At 40.4% G+C, this 15,872-nt stretch overlaps 1 long non-coding RNA gene across 1 annotated transcript; it reads right to left on the bottom strand.

Annotated features, from left to right (window-relative positions):
• Positions 1-621: 621 nt before the first annotated feature.
• Positions 622-11,966, bottom strand: LOC121819413 (uncharacterized). The gene is made up of 3 exons (XR_006059651.2): positions 11,678-11,966; positions 6,424-6,535; positions 622-5,394 (listed from the first exon to the last, which is right to left on the bottom strand). It is a non-coding gene; the product is annotated as an uncharacterized LOC121819413 (long non-coding RNA).
• Positions 11,967-15,872: the final 3,906 nt, after the last annotated feature.

Below are 15,872 nucleotides of genomic sequence, written 5' to 3'. Positions count from 1 at the left end.
TTAACTATTTTTCACATGAATAATGGACCTATTAACAATGGAGAATCTTCTGACATAGGAAACCATATGTCATATACAGGATGTGATATTATTTATATAATTAATAGTATTGATAAATAATATAGTATATGCCATAACTAGTAATTTTTTGTTTCTAAATGTTGTTAGTCCTGAATAGATAGTAGATGATAAAAATATCATCTTTTTATTAATCTTTCAAGTATTGTGAGGTTAAACAATAAAACTATTTTCTGGAAAAGATTCCTCAACTCTTTTCTTTCCAGAAAGAATCTATAGCTTTGCATTAACTGTTGACCATCACTGTAACAAACTTTTTCTTAGAGAAGTAAAATCAACTTAAGAGAAAATACCAATTAGAGAATTGCTGTATTAAAAAAAGCCAAGGATATATAATTCCTTTTTATAGAAATGGATCGAGACTAAAGTTCTTCTATGAGAAACACATTTTCCATACAAATAAAAACTTGGTTTTATTTTTAAATTATAATACTCTATTATTTTTGAATAATGATAGAAGATTCAATGTGGCAGTGTTCCTTCCCTATTTTATTGATAAGATATATCGTGCCTTTTATAAGATACATTAAAAACACATAAAGATCTTTCATCAAAAATTTTTATTTAATTAAATCCATTTTTTGAAGCAGTGTTATCTTAATACACAAATAGTTGCATAAATTCATACTCTTCTTTGTCAACAGTTGTCAAAATTTTTCTTAATAAAAAGATTTATAATATAAAATTTTCTTAATATAAAAATATATTAGTTAAACATCAAAAATTAATTTCATACAACTGAAAATTATAAAAAGGCATATGTTTTATTTTCCTTGATAATACCATCAAGTAAACTGTGATATTAAAATACCTGGGTCCAGGGCTTTATTAAAGCTGTCTCAGGTTATATTCCCAAAGAACCAAAAATGAAAATAATTACATATGGGCAGATTATATAGGTAAGAATATTGTATGTGGTATACTTGTACTTTCAATGGACTCTTCAAGGTAGCTGCTTTATACTAAAAAATATAGCCCACAAAACATAAAATTTATAAGTGAACTGTTCTGTATTTATAGAGTAAATGTTTCATTTTCAGAATTATAGATGTATAAAAATCATATGTCCCTGCTGGTGAAAGACTGGTAAACTTTCACATGTTCTATAAAAACTTAAATGCTGGAGGCCAATACTCACAAAATTTAATGATCTTTTTGCTAATAAAAGCTGACTTCTTTAAGAAAATAATAAAGAAAAAGAAATAAAACATATACCTTAAGTGTAGTATTTCCAAATTCTTAACAAAATCAGAGTGCATAAATCGCCTATTTTACATTTTTAATTTGCTTATATTTGTTCAAATTCATTCTGTTCACAGTAACAGATGGAAATATGAAAGACATACAGATATGCCTGGCTCATCTTGTCACACATTATTTTGAAGGAAGCCAGTTCTTTTTAGAAAATGACAGCAAGGTAAAATAAGAATGGGGCTGTTTTTTTTTTTTTTTTTCTTAACATTTATAAAACAAAAAAGAAAAAACCGGGGGAGTGGCAACAAAAATCTGTAACGACTCACTTTCTTTTAAATATTTTTACTGTTAAACTTGAGGACTTTGTGCAAGTGGGCGCCTGATCAGTCTCACAGTGTGCGCGTGTACTGTCGCTTTAGTCTGACTCTTTGCAATCCTATGGGCTACAGCCCACCAGGCTCCTCAGTCCATAGGATTCTCCAGGCAAGAATACTGGAGTGGGTTGCCATGTCCTCCTCCAGGGGATCTTCCCAAACCAGGGATGGAACCCGTGTCTCATTATGGTTCCTGCATTGCAGGCGGATTCTTTACTGCTGAGCCACCAGGGAGGCCTACATCCACAGTGTATGCCTTGTGAATGAATTACATCCTAGATTTCTGCTTCATTATTGGAACTCAACACATCTTCTCTTATCAGGTACTCCACCAGGTGGAAAGATTTCCTGGCTCGTTCACAAAATTCAACATAACCCATGATTTAGCTTGCTCTATATGTGAGTAGAGCTTAAGTGGCAATCAACCGTCAGGTAAAATACTTTCTATAGAAAAATGCATTTTCTACCCTGTCTCAGGTTTTCAGAAGTACTTCCACCACTGGGACCATAGGGGTAGCTAGGGGTTGAAGAGGGGAGGGAAGGACAGAGTAGTTAATTTTTGACCACTATTAACTCCTAAATTTTCTAGTATTGTTCACAACAATAACATAATAACTCTCACACAAATATACAATGAACTCATGCTGAAGATTTTTGACTCATTAATTAGTGAGATAACAAGTAGGATATTACCATAGGGTCAAATAATTCAAGGGACCATACATATATGGACTACAAGGAATGCTGAGATGAATTTGCACAGAAATGCTAAAAGCTCTAAGCATATGTCAATAATCAATTACATTTCATCAGACCAAATTAGTTTGCTTTTTAATAGGTAAGAGTCATTTTCATTATTATCGGCTTTCTACAACTTGCAGAATTATAAAGAAGCTTAAAAACAGTGAAGAATGGATATAACAACAAGAATACATTAGATGGGACACCCAGTAACTTCTCTTTTATCTGTTTAGTGTTTCACAATTTGTCCCAACATTTTAACAACAGTCCTTTCAGGTCACTCATATCCCTGAAATACCGAACTCCAGATAGCAGTTCCCACACTGTCTCTAAGTCTATACTAGAGTTGTCCAATAGAAATATAATGTAAACCACAAATGCAGCCATATATGGCATTTTTAATTTTCTGGAAACCACTGTCGGGGAATGACCACCCCATACTACATTTTTTAAAAATCAGTTACAATTAATTTTAATAAAATATTTAAGCAAACATGCAAAATATCATTTCAACATATAATCATAAGAATGACATATTAATAAGGTATTTTGTATCCTCTTTTTCATGCCAAGTTTTCAAAAGCCAGTGTATGTTTTGCAATCACAGCACATCTTAATTCAGAATAACCACATTTCAGATGTTTTACTGGCCACATGTGGCCCATGGCTACCAGGCAACACAGGGCTGTATAAATCAAACATGCGTGAGCTATCCAAGTTTTGCATTTCTTGAAATATTAATTTAAATGTTTAGGTCTGTCCCAACCCTTCCATGCTCATACTATTGTTTTCAAGGTAGCTGGGTTACCGGGTTTCCTCACATGGGAATGAAGCATGATCAATGCCCAAGGAAACCATAATTTGAAATGTTTGTCTAGTGTGGCCCCATGAATTTTCTCATTAACAGTCTGCACCATTGTCTTTTCCCAGGGAGACCGTACATACCCCTGTGATGTGAGAGAGAGAGAGAGAAAGTAATGAGCACACAGGGACTCGGCGGGAACCATAATAATAAGCATAATGTTGCCTTGCCTGTCACCTGGGCATGACAATGCCTGTCAAGAACATTAGCTTTTTCATTTTCATATCACCCTTCTGAGCTGAAGAGAGGAGGGACTTTTCTCGTAATCTTTCCCTGCAGAAAGGAAAGAGAAATTTTTCTTCTTAGCAAGGAAGTAACTTAAGTGTACCCATTCTGTGTCTTGTGTATTGCACAGGTCTCAACTGGGCACAGATAAATCCAATTCAGAGTCCTGCCTCGAGGAGGGAGAAAGACCCGTCCTCACAGCGAGGCTGCCAGAGCAGCCTGCCGGGTGCAGCGGCACATCACTAGAGCCAGGCAGGGGTGAGGAAGAGGGAAATAGCAGGGAACTCAGCTCCACCGCAGAGCAGGGAGACACTGGGTCCCTCCCTCTTAAAGCCAGCATGTTCAGAATCTCTGCATATGTATTTGCTTCTCTTTGTGGGCTCTTCTCACAGGGATTTCTGAAAAAAGGGATGAAAGTTTCAGGGCCAGACAACACACTAGGATCCCCAATAAAAACTTTATTTCAGATAATTCCAGAATAACACTTACTGTATCCTGGCATTTTATATAACCTGAGCTAGGAGAATAAACCATAGGGCTGTGTGTAAATGTGTGTGTGGCGGGGGTGAGGGGAGAGAGGGAGAGAAAGCATAGCTCAAGACTATCCTGAGCTCCAACATCTTTCCTCCCTCCTCGTTTTCTTAGGACCCCAGGTACTTGTGGCTCCCAAAACAACCTTTCACAGTCCTCGCCTCGTACCATTTTTTGAACTTTCAGAAGAATATACAGACTTTTCTGTTCCCCAGCTATTTTGACTCTGACAGCCGCCATTTACAATCGTCACTTCCTGTGCGTGAATGGCACTTTTACACCTGGGGGACAGTCATCCCATTCAACTGGCAAGTTTTCATCTGTATTTAACATTAGCTGCTAAATAATAACCTATTGAAGGACCAGGCCTGATCATGTTTGTATAAGGAGGGGAGCCGTTAAGAAAAGACTACATGTGCTGAATTCAAGAAGGGGGCTATTTCTTTCCTAGTATAAACAGAAATGATTATAAAACCAGAACCCAGAAGAGTTCCTCACCCTTCACTTTGGCATGAGGGGGTTTCATTTCTCTGCAAAGGCCTCCTCTCTGAGTGCTGACTTCCCCAGGTTTTTACTGCATTCCAGGGAGAGAGATAGAAACCAAAGCAAACAGAGTGCCCCCAAAGGACCCTCTCCTCCCTCCAAAAAGCTTCTATTTTTAATTCTCTGCAGCTTTTAAAACAGTGAAATGGGAAGGTTTCAACAGTCTGTGGTGGAAGAGAATTCCTGCTTTCTCTAAGGACACCCACTTTAGATAATCCCCCACTGGCAGCGGGACCCTGGGGCAAGGACTGGGCAAAGGGGTTTTCCTGGCAGCTTCTCTTCAGCACATTCTGTCATCTCAACTCTTAACAACCATGTTTTACTCTCTGGACAGGAGTAGAAGGCATGTTTTGAACTGGTGGCAAAATGTACCTACCTTTCCCTCTGAGCATCTGTCTCTAATGCTAAAAAGTGGTGCTTGGTACTTTGTATGGGTACTTGACTTTCAACCAGGGATCTCTAAGCTCTCTGTAGGACGTCTCGCATCCACTCCACAAGGTGGGTGGCAAATGGCGAGCCCAGTGTTTTTGTCAGGTGGGGAAACAGGGCAGACTCATAGCACGTGGTGAGTTAGTTTTCCCAAGCATGTGTGGGGGAATGTTACAGCAAAAGTAAACATTCTTTGCATGGCTCTGTCTGGTTTGTGGTCTCGTGGTTACTCTGACCCAAACACACATTACAGTGTATCATCACGTAGGCTTCACATATGCCTTTGCTGCCCAGGTGCCAGGACATGCATTTGGCAAATGGTCTCGAAACTTCAGCCACATACCATGCCCTCTGACTCCCAGTAGCCTGCCCTGTCCCCACACAGGTCTTCTGAGGTCGAAACAGCACTGGACACCACTGATAAAGGAACCACAAGGAAGAGCAGAATGTCTTAGTATTTCCTCGGCTTCATTCCCGGCTGCCTTTGCAGAGCTACTCCCGTGTACCCCCAGGGCCCACTTTCACTAAAACATACTCAACGCAATTTGCCACAGAAAGTACTAGACCCAAATAACCTCTCAGGGTTCTTAAGGACAGGTCTTGAAGCATAGGAGGAGGCGCCAAGTGAGCTGTAAGCGTGAAAGTGATGAGAAGGGCTCCAACATAGTGGAGAGCTAGGCAGCCGAGATTTCAAAGCTATTTCTACCTCCTAATGTTACAACCATTAAAGCAAGAATTTAATTCTTTAGCCAAAATGTCCTGTTTCCTAATAGAGTTCTTACTTGGCAAAACATTTCTTATAAATATCTCCTGCTCTTTTCTATTCTCTCTAGCTTCCAGAGTTCAACCAAAGCCCATTTTTTATTAAATAAGGAACAAAGCAACAGAAACTAAAAGAATGAATGTGTTTGGGCTCATCCCTTGTCATGTCATTTCATATCGACTTTGAATCCAAGAAAGCGTAATAGTAATTCAGCCATGAACCTGCTGCATAACCGGGGGGAAATTTGGAGCATACGTTTTTGACTCATTTATTCTTGACCCATTACAACAGGTTGCTGCTTTAAAAAAAAAGTTCTATTTGATGTTTAAGAAAATATTTCAACCTTTTAAAATAAACCTTTTAGAGTCTTTCTCCATTCACAATAGGACGCTACAGAATGCTAAGAGAATAGGAACTCGAAGGCAGGAAGGTTCAGGGACAGTTCAAAACTTGGAGCCATGAATCCAGAGAGTTCAAAAGTTGGCAAAGTGAACCCTCTCCTCCGTACCCACAAATAATAAATAACAATCACAACAAGGAAAAGGAGGAAGGGGAAAGCCACTGGAAAGCTATAACTTATCCTGTCTCCAGCCTTACAGCTCTCTCCAATAAAACAGGATTCTTCGGAGAATTTAGGCTGTGCTGCCTGCAGGGAGCTGACATTGTCTTCTGTCGTAAATTACCTTGCTGGGGTAAGCTTTCCTCCAGGTCCACCAGACAGGCAGCTCTGTAAGACCCATCACCCAGCTCCGTGCTTCTTAAATTATCCTTCATCTGGCTGTGACATCTGAAAAGCTAGAGGGAGAATGATCACCCCCAAATCTGACCTTCCCATACCACTAGGTCTTTTTTTATAAAGCAATACAAGTGATAGACACAATAGCATTCAATTTGCAAACAAAAATGGAAGGAAAAATAGGGCTTCCTATGTACTTCTTCAAATAAACAGCACAATGTTTTCAAACTTGTTCACCTAAAGAGTTTTTTCATTAACAATGTGACCCTAAGTCCTTTTCTCAACTAAGATAGCCATAGTGGCACAGAAAATCATTAGAAGTGGGGACTGGAGGGAGCCTTAACTTTTCCCCTTCATTCTCCCTTTGCAATCAATGGCCTTGCTGCAGCTTCCCCACTGTATTCAGACATGTACACATACAGACAGATGTGTGCACACAAACATCTGAGGACCTAGAATATTTGAGTAGACGACTGTAGTACCTTGAAATGCGATCAAGCCTGCAGAGTAGGTACCAGGCCAAGAGAAATAACTCCTATCCATAAAAAGCTCCTCAATAAATCAGTAACTCTTTTCTTCCATATGTCACCTGACATGTTTAATTTGTCTGCTTTGACGGGACTGTGGCAAGCGGAGCTGACCGCTGGCAAAATTAGAATGGGCTTTTGTGAAGGGCAGGCCATCAGGTGTGGATGGACACAGTGAAGGGCTACAGAGAGTAGGCATCTTACAAATGCCTGCAGGCCAGCTTTGTGTGATGGATGCCCCAAAAGAAGGGAACAAAGATTTCAGATGTTACAGGTTTAAAGCACATCAAGCTAATGGGAAGAAACAGTAATAGTCACATTGTCCAAGAAATTCAACTTCTTCCTTCCTTCATTTACTTCTCCTTGGAATTCAGTCTTTGTCACAGACGCTGAGAAATGTGTTAGAGCCATTCACTTCCACCTTAGCGTTTTAATTCTGGAACACAACTTACTCCAGAGACAGGGAAATGTACTTTTTGCAATGTCTGCACCTTCTGAACAAGGAGAAGTTGGTGGATTCATTTGTGTCAGGCTGGCTAATCTTGGATCTGGTCATACAGCTTGTGGTAAAGGAAAGAGCTTTATACCTGAAGAAGGAACATACCTAGACCCTGCCAATGAAATGGCTTTTAAATATCTGTACTTTATTTAAGAAGCAGAATCCCGGTCACTAGCCATGAAGCCCAGTGCTTCTTCCCCTGCACCTGCTGGGACACCCTAATTGCCCTCACCACTTTAGCATCAAAGAAGGCAAGATTATCTCCACTTCCCAGTCTTTATATAAAGTGATCGTTTAATCCTACCCTGCAATGTAGGAATCAGCCATACCCAGTTTTGCAGAGAAATAAACTGAGAGATAGAGATCAAGTCATTACGCAAAATTATCTAGCAGCAAGACCTCCACGCAAATCCAGGGCACCTGCCCAGCTACCTGCATATGGGAAAAATTCCCTCAGAGACTCTTTTGACAAGATTAATTAAGGCAAATGACTATTCAGTTTTCCCACACCATATATATTTCCATATATACATATGGAAATGAGAAATGAGCAAAAATAATTAAGATATTTATGCTCATTTCCTTTTTCTCTTTTAATTCTATTGAAGTGTAATACACACTTTGGATTTAAAAACGCAGAGGAATCAGAGATCAAATTGCTAGCATCTGTTGGATCATAGAAAAAGCAAGGAAATTCCAGAAAACATCTGCTTCATTGACTATGCTAAAGCCTTTGACTGTGTGGATCAAAACAAACTGTAGAAAATCCTTAAAGAGATGGGAATACCAGACCACCTTACCAGTCTCCTGAGAAACCTGTATGTAGGACAAGAAGCAATAGTTAGAACTGGACATAGAACAACAGACTGGTTCAACATTGGGAAAGGAATACGTCAAGGCTGTATATTGTCACCCTGCTTATTTAACGATACACATAGTACATCATTTGAAATGCCAGGCTGGACGGATCACAAGTTGGAATGAAGAGTGCCGGGAAAAATATCAATAACCTCAGATATGCAGATGATACCACTCTAATGGCAGAAAGCAATGAAGAACTAAAGAGCCTCTTGGCAAAGGTAAAAGAGGAGAATAGAAAAGCTGGCCTAAAACTCAACATTCAAAAAACGAAGATCAGGTCATCTGGTCTCATCACTTCATGGCAAATAGATGAGGAGAAAGTAGAAATAGTGACAGATTTTATTTTCTTGGGCTCCAAAATCACTGCAGATGGTGACTGCAGCCATGAAATTAAAAGACGCTTGCTTCTTGGAAGAAAAGCTATGACAAACTGAGACAGAGTTTTAAAAAGAAGAGACAGCACTTTGTCAACAGAGGTCCATATAGTCAAAGCTATAGTTTTTCTAGTAGTCATGTACAGATATGAGAGTTGGACCATAAAGAAGGCTGAGCACTGAAGAATTGATGCTTTCAACTTGTGTTGCTGGAGATAACTCTTGAGAGTCCATTGAAGAGCAAGATCAAACCAGTCAATTCTAAAGAAAATCAATCCTGAATATTCACTAGGAAGGTCTGATGGCGAGCTGAAGCTCCAATATTTTGGCCACCTGATGCAAAGAGCAGACTCATTAGAAAAGGCCTTGATGCTAAGAAAGATTGAGGGCAGGAGATGAGGGCAACAGAGGATGAAATGGTTGGATGGCATCACTGACTCAATCGACATGAGTTTGAGCAAACTCCAAGAGATAGTGAAGGACAGAGAAGCCTGGTGTGCTGCAGCTCATAGGGTCACAAAGAGTTGGACACAACTTAGCAATTGAACAACAAGACATACATAAAATTACACAAGTGGTCAGCGCCACAGGGGTCATGTGTGGATGTGAGAGCTGGACTATAAAGGAAGCTGAGCACCAAAGAATCGATGCTTTTGAACCGTGGTGTTGAAGACTCTTGAGAGTCCCTTGGACTGCAAGGAGATCCAACCAGTCCATCCTAAAGGGGATCAGTCCTGGGTGTTCATTGGAAGGACTGATGCTGAAGCTGAAACTCCAGTACTCTGGCCACCTCATGTGAAGAGCTAACTCATTTGAAAAGACCCTGATGCTGGGAAAGATTGAGGGCAGGAGGAGAAGGGGATGACAGAGGATGAGATGGTTGGATGGCATCACCAACTCAACGGACATGGGTTTGGATGGACTCCGGGAGATGGTGATGGACAGGGAGGCCTGGCGTGCTGCGGTTCATGGGGTCGCAAAGAGTCGGACACAACTGAGCAACTAAGCTGAATTGAACTGAGTCAGTGCCACAGATTTTTACAAGATGCCTGAACCCAGCAGCTGGATCAAGAAACAAGTCATTTCCAACAAGCCTTTCTTCTGCCCTCCTTCAAGTCATTATTCTTCCATCCCTCCAACCATTATATTCCTTTATACTCCTGTCTCCTCTTTTGCCAGGGGTGATGGGTTTCTTTGTGTGTGTTGAGTATTTGGTTGTGTGTGTGTGTGTGTGTGTGTGTGAGTCTGTGTGTCTGTGTGTCTGTGTGTATGTATAGTATTTGGTTATAAGCATGTACTTTGGAGACAGGCTGGGCTGCCTGGGTTGAAATCCTGCTATACCTTTTACAAACTATATATTGTTGGGCAACTTACTTCCCCTATGACTCAGTTTTCTCAACTTTAAAATGGGACTATTAACAGAACCTACCTGGAAAGCTCGCAGTAAAGATTAAATACTGTGGTTCATTTAAAGAGCTTAGGTCAAGGTAGATAAAGAAGCTCAGAGTAAGCCCTCAGAAAACACTGGCTATTTTGGTTGGACACTTCTCCCTTCTCAGAGACTGTTTATGGAAGGCCAAGAAGGTTCAAAGACAGTAGAGCAAGGGAGAGGAAGAGAGAGGAATTCCAACCAAGCCTGCGCTGTCTGTTATATATCTCTAGGCTGGGGAGAGGATCGGAAGTGAAGAGGTGGAAGAAGAGCTAAGCCGAACACTTCTCCAGTCACACAGAGTCAGGTGTGTAGTGTAAAACTGATATTTGAAACATTATCTATTTTCTCTTCAGTCCTATATATGCTTCCTACATATGAAATTATAACAGAAATACTTTTTGAGACCATTCATGAACTTTCCATGACTCCCAGTGGTCCAGAATTGAATGCATATTTTAAAATTTCCTATAATAGAAAAAAAAAATGAGTGTGACGTTTTTTCTACCCAATTCACAGTTTAATTCCCAACATAACTTTTTAGGTAGGACAGACTCAGGTATTTTTCCATGTCACATTTCTTTATATTTTTGCATCATTTGAAACATTTTTTACCTATTTAATTTAGAACTTCTCAAAGTCATCTGCTGTGTAAATCAAAAGTAAATAGCTCATTTAAAGAGCATTTTCCAAGAAACCAGGAGCTTTAAAAATAAACAAACACTGTAAGATTGACAATTTGCTGGGCAAATTTCCTTCCTCCCCCACCCCCGCCCAGTCCAAAGAATGCATTCACTGAGGTATCTATATATTTTATGAAAATAAATGCTTAACCAAGTTATGTTGGTTAAAAAGAAAACACATTTCATGTAACATTGAAAATGATAAGCATATAATAGCAATTTGAATAATGAATTGATTACAATAAAGAATTAGCACCACTTAGGTTTCCAACAAGTATGAAGTAGGCTGAAGCCTGATGTATTGATTTGTTAAGTTTTACTTGCACATAAGGAGAAGGCAATGGCACCCCACTCCAGTACTCTTGCCTGGAAAATCCCATGGACAGAGGAGCCTGGTAGGCTGCAGTCCTTAGAGTCGCTAAGAGTCGGACACGACTGACCAACTTCACTTTCACTTTTCACTTTCATGCCTTGGAGAAGGAAATGGCAACCCACCCCAGTGTTCTTGCCTGGAGAATCCCAGGGACAGGGGAGCCTGGTGGGCTGCCGTCTCTGGGGTCGCACAGAGTCGGACACGACTGAAGCGACTTAGCAGCAGTAGCAGCAGCAGCAGGGAAACTCAAAATGGATAGGGAAAGAGACCTGAGCTTGATTCCATCTATCTGTCTGTCTCTGTTTCTGCCTCTCTCACCATTGCTTCTCCAAGTTTTCTTTTGAAACTTGATTTCAAGGTAAGCAGATCAGAGATAACTATTAAACTCTAACTCTGCACACTTTCCAGTTCTTGACCTTTTTAATGCAGCAAAAAGAAGCTTCTTTAATACTTACAGAGCTTTTCAGCAACGTGGCCGTGGGCTAGCCAGGCCCTCTGTCTGAAAGGAATGAAATGCTTCCTTCCTGGGTGGCTGCCTGTGAGCTGGAACAGTACATGATGTTCAAGATAAGGAAACGGAAGTTCCAAGCACGGAGCTTGTGTGGTTTAACCAAATGAGGTAAAAATAAGAAAAGAAAGACAGTAAGAAGCTGCCTTATTTGCAGCACCATGTCAGAGCCAGCACAGGGGTTTTGGGTTGGTTAGCATCTTTCTTATCCTAAGTGGGAAGACCTTGTCCCTGCTCCTTAGCTCTGCATGGATATAAATATGAGATGAAGCAGCCTTGTTGCCTTTTAGGGATATCATAAATACCAAAGAGATCATTATAAAGTGATTCTTAATGCCCTTGAACTTGCTTTGAAAGATAAAGTAAATTGAGTTTATAATTTCCAGTCCAGCAGCTAAAGATTGTGTTCACTCATTTCTAAAACCAGGGATTAAGATTTGAGCCCTTGGATCCCTCCACCCTCTTAGATCAGCGGTCCCCAAGCTTTTTGGCCCCGGGGACCGGATTCATGGAAGACAATTTTTCCACTGCCAGTGGGGAGAAAGGGATGGTTTAATTTTCATCCACTGCTCACCTCCTGCTGTGTGGCCTGGTTCCTAAGAGGTCATGGACTGGTACTATGGGTTGGGGACCTCCTGTTAGACAGCTGGGTTCACTCTGAACAGGATGCTGGCCAGCATCTCAGTCATGGCAACTGGTCTCTAGACTGACTCAGGCTGACACACTCATGGACCGTATGCCCAGCTTCTGTCCAGAACAAATTCTGGTCATTACAGCCTTCTTCTGAACCTCAGCCTTTCTCATCTGTAAAATGGGGATGATGACTATTAATTTCCTGCCACATGGGGGTATCTCTGCTCAGCCTGCTGCAACCTATAGGTGAACAGGATAATAGAACCATGACCCGCAGCAAGTCATTTCATGTTCTGGCTCTCCATTTCCTCATCTGTAAAGACCCACTTCATAGTGAGTTCAACAGCATAAAAGTCAATAAATTGTTACTACTGACTTGGCTCCTTTTGCTTTGCCTTGAATTTTTAGTCTCTTTTTTGCTCACAGAAATCCAACAAGAGCCAGTAATGCCCAAGCTTTATTCTTGGGTCTCTTCCATGGACACAACTTAAATTCTTCCCCTTATAAATCAAGGAGCTCCCATCTACTCAAGTCCACCTGTCTGGCTGAAGCTCACATAGGACTGCTGACCTCACATCAGGGGAAGGTGGGGTTGGGATTTGGGCTGACCCCAGCCAGGGTGCTGGTTTGTCTCTACTTTCTACTCAGTCTCGTCTCAGGAAGCCATTGCTAAGTAAACAAAATGGGCATCTCCTCAGTCCCTAGACACTCCTTGATTCATTCCTTATGCTGTCTCCTGGGGGTGGTGCCTTCCAATTGTTCTTTCCAGTACTTCTTACAGTAAAACATTTTTGAGTGCACACATCAGTGTATGTTTATACATTCATAAATTTTATACATGTGGTGCTCTGCTGATATGTTTTACACATTCTGAAAATATATAACACCACATGGAAATTTTTAAAGAATGGGATTAAAAAGTAAGTAGATAAATGAGTTAAATAATTTCTTTTGTGCACCCCAACAGATCACCATGGGCTCCCTCTGCTGCTGTCTTATCTCCCTGGCACTGTGAGAAGAGCATTCTCCCATGGGATCCTGGACCTCTAACCTTTGAGAGATTTACATACAGCATAACCCAGAGCTGGCCAGAATGAGCCTCCGCTATCAGCTCAGGAGCCTCACCTCCAAGTCAGGCTCAGCTTCATGGGTTTGTAATCTGTGCAGTCAGACAGGACCCCATGCCTCATTCTCAATAGGGGCCCATGCTTGGTTAAACCGCAGCTATTGCCATCTTGAAATTTTCAAAAATTTTCTCCTTGAACTTGTGAGGTCCAATGGGACAAAGGAGCATGTGTGCAAGCAGAGAAGATACGCGCAGTAGTGCACATCTCCGGTTCCCTGCTGCCCCGTTCACATATAGCTTTGGCAATGCCTCTCAAGTATAGCATTCTGGTGGACCAGCTTTGTGTGGGACTTTAACGAGACTCACAGTGAGTACAAGGTTAGCATATTATGGCAGAAGCCATCTGCTTCCCAAGTGTGGCAGAACGTGCATGTCTCAAGAAGTGAAATACAAACAGCTGAGTTTTGTAAAGTGTTTCTACTGTTCTGGTAAGAACTGAATCTATATGCAAGTACATACTATGAAAAACAAATTATATAATTTCAGTGATTCTGCACATAGGTTAAATGTTCTTCCATTTGCATTTAAAACTGGTATTCTAAAATATAGACAAGTAGTATAATTCATTCCAATAATTAAAAATTTTTATTTTTACTTACTTAAAAAGATATGAGATAGCAAATGAAAAACTGTGACAAGTTGAGAGATTGTGAAAGGAAGGAAAGCGTTCTATATTTTACTACTTTTAATGACCTTTGTTCTTGCTTTTTGAACAAAGGGCTTTGCACTGGTATTTTATATGGTATTTATTGGTATTTTATCTCTTTCCCCATGGCCCCTGATTCACCTCTAAATGACCAACTTATTTCTATCAAGAGTGAGTCCACCCCACTTCTTTCTGTCATTGGAAGAGATAAGATCTTCCTCCATTTTGCCTTAAGAAAAGATCTGTCCTTTCAAGACCGTGGTTAATACATTTAGTTGATTTCATGCTTCAAATTTCATTCATTCAACAAGTAAATATTTGTATATTTGTATAGTTAAACTTGAAATAAGAAAATAGTAGATATTCGCCCAAGAGAATAGCTGCCTCTTCTACCCTGTTTGTGACACAGCAGAAAATTCCTACTGAAATGAAGAGATCTCAGTTCAAAAGAATAATGCTATTGAAACTCAAAGACTGAGATCTGGAGCAACCACCCTTCAGAATTCTTCACCCACACTCAGAAGCTAATGATTTCCAGAGATGGCCACAACAACGAATTCACAGGAACATGGGTCACTGTGTCAAGGATCATGTCAAAAAGACAAGGTCACCAGTTCCAAATATTTCAGGGGTGAAAAGGTCATTCTTATAAATACCGTATCCTTCACATTCAGCACACCATGGTACGTGCTTTGTCATAATGTGGTGGGTCACCAGCTGTCACAAGTGGAGCCTCCATCCAACTGAAATTCCTCAGTCTTCAGCAGCCAGATGTCACTCTTATGTCTTGGTTGATAGCTTCTTCCAAGAGTAGTTAGGTTTTTGTCTCTAGAATCTGCAAAGTCAGTGGTTCACAAAATATACTCCAGGGAGCCCTGGAGGTTCTGGAGACTCTACCAAGGCGTTCATTCAGTTGAAATTATTTTCGTAATAATATCAAAATGTTATCTGCCTTTTTCACTTTTACTTAGTTGACAGTGGAGTTTTCTAAAGGCTATAATCATTGTTCTGTTAGGGGGTTTCCTGGTGGCTCAGACAGTAAGAATCTGCCTGTAGTACAAGAGACCTGGGTTCAATCCCTGGGTTGGGAAGATCCCCTGAAGAAGGGAATGGCAACCCACTCCAGTATTTTTGCCTGGAGAATTACATGGACAGAGGAGTCTGGTGGGCTACAGTCCATGGGGGTGCAAAGAGCTGGATACAACTAATACACTGGAGTGACTAACACACACACACACACACACACACACACACACACACACACTGTTCTGTCGGTTAACAAATGGAATGTGCATTCTTAAATTTTAAAGAATTCTTCATTTAAATTTCCAATGTAGTTAATATGTATAGCCAGATAAGCTCAGGTCATCAGTAATTTTAAAGAATGTAAAGAGGTCCTAAGATCAGAGTTTGAGAAGTGCTAGACTAAGTGAAGTAGGTATCCATCACATTGTGCATTTTCTTCAAAGATGGGTCTACCCTCTCCTTCCCAAGATAAATTCTTCCTCACAGTCTCAGCAGTCACCATTGACTCTTATAACTCACTAAGAGATTGCCATGCCAATGACCAATGGGCAGATACTATAATTCATGGCCGCTTTGACAACCAAAATACTAAAGCTATACAACTATAGGGCTTTGTAAAGTGATTCTTCGTATGACATAAACATCAATTATGTTTTATGTGAGCAACAAGATTTTAAATGTCTTTGCATAAGAAGGGTCCAGTGTATGTAT

Source organism: Ovis aries, chromosome 4, assembly GCF_016772045.2.
Source record: "Ovis aries strain OAR_USU_Benz2616 breed Rambouillet chromosome 4, ARS-UI_Ramb_v3.0, whole genome shotgun sequence".
NCBI lineage: Eukaryota > Metazoa > Chordata > Mammalia > Artiodactyla > Bovidae > Ovis > Ovis aries.
This window is presented reverse-complemented; position numbering and strand designations above follow the sequence as displayed.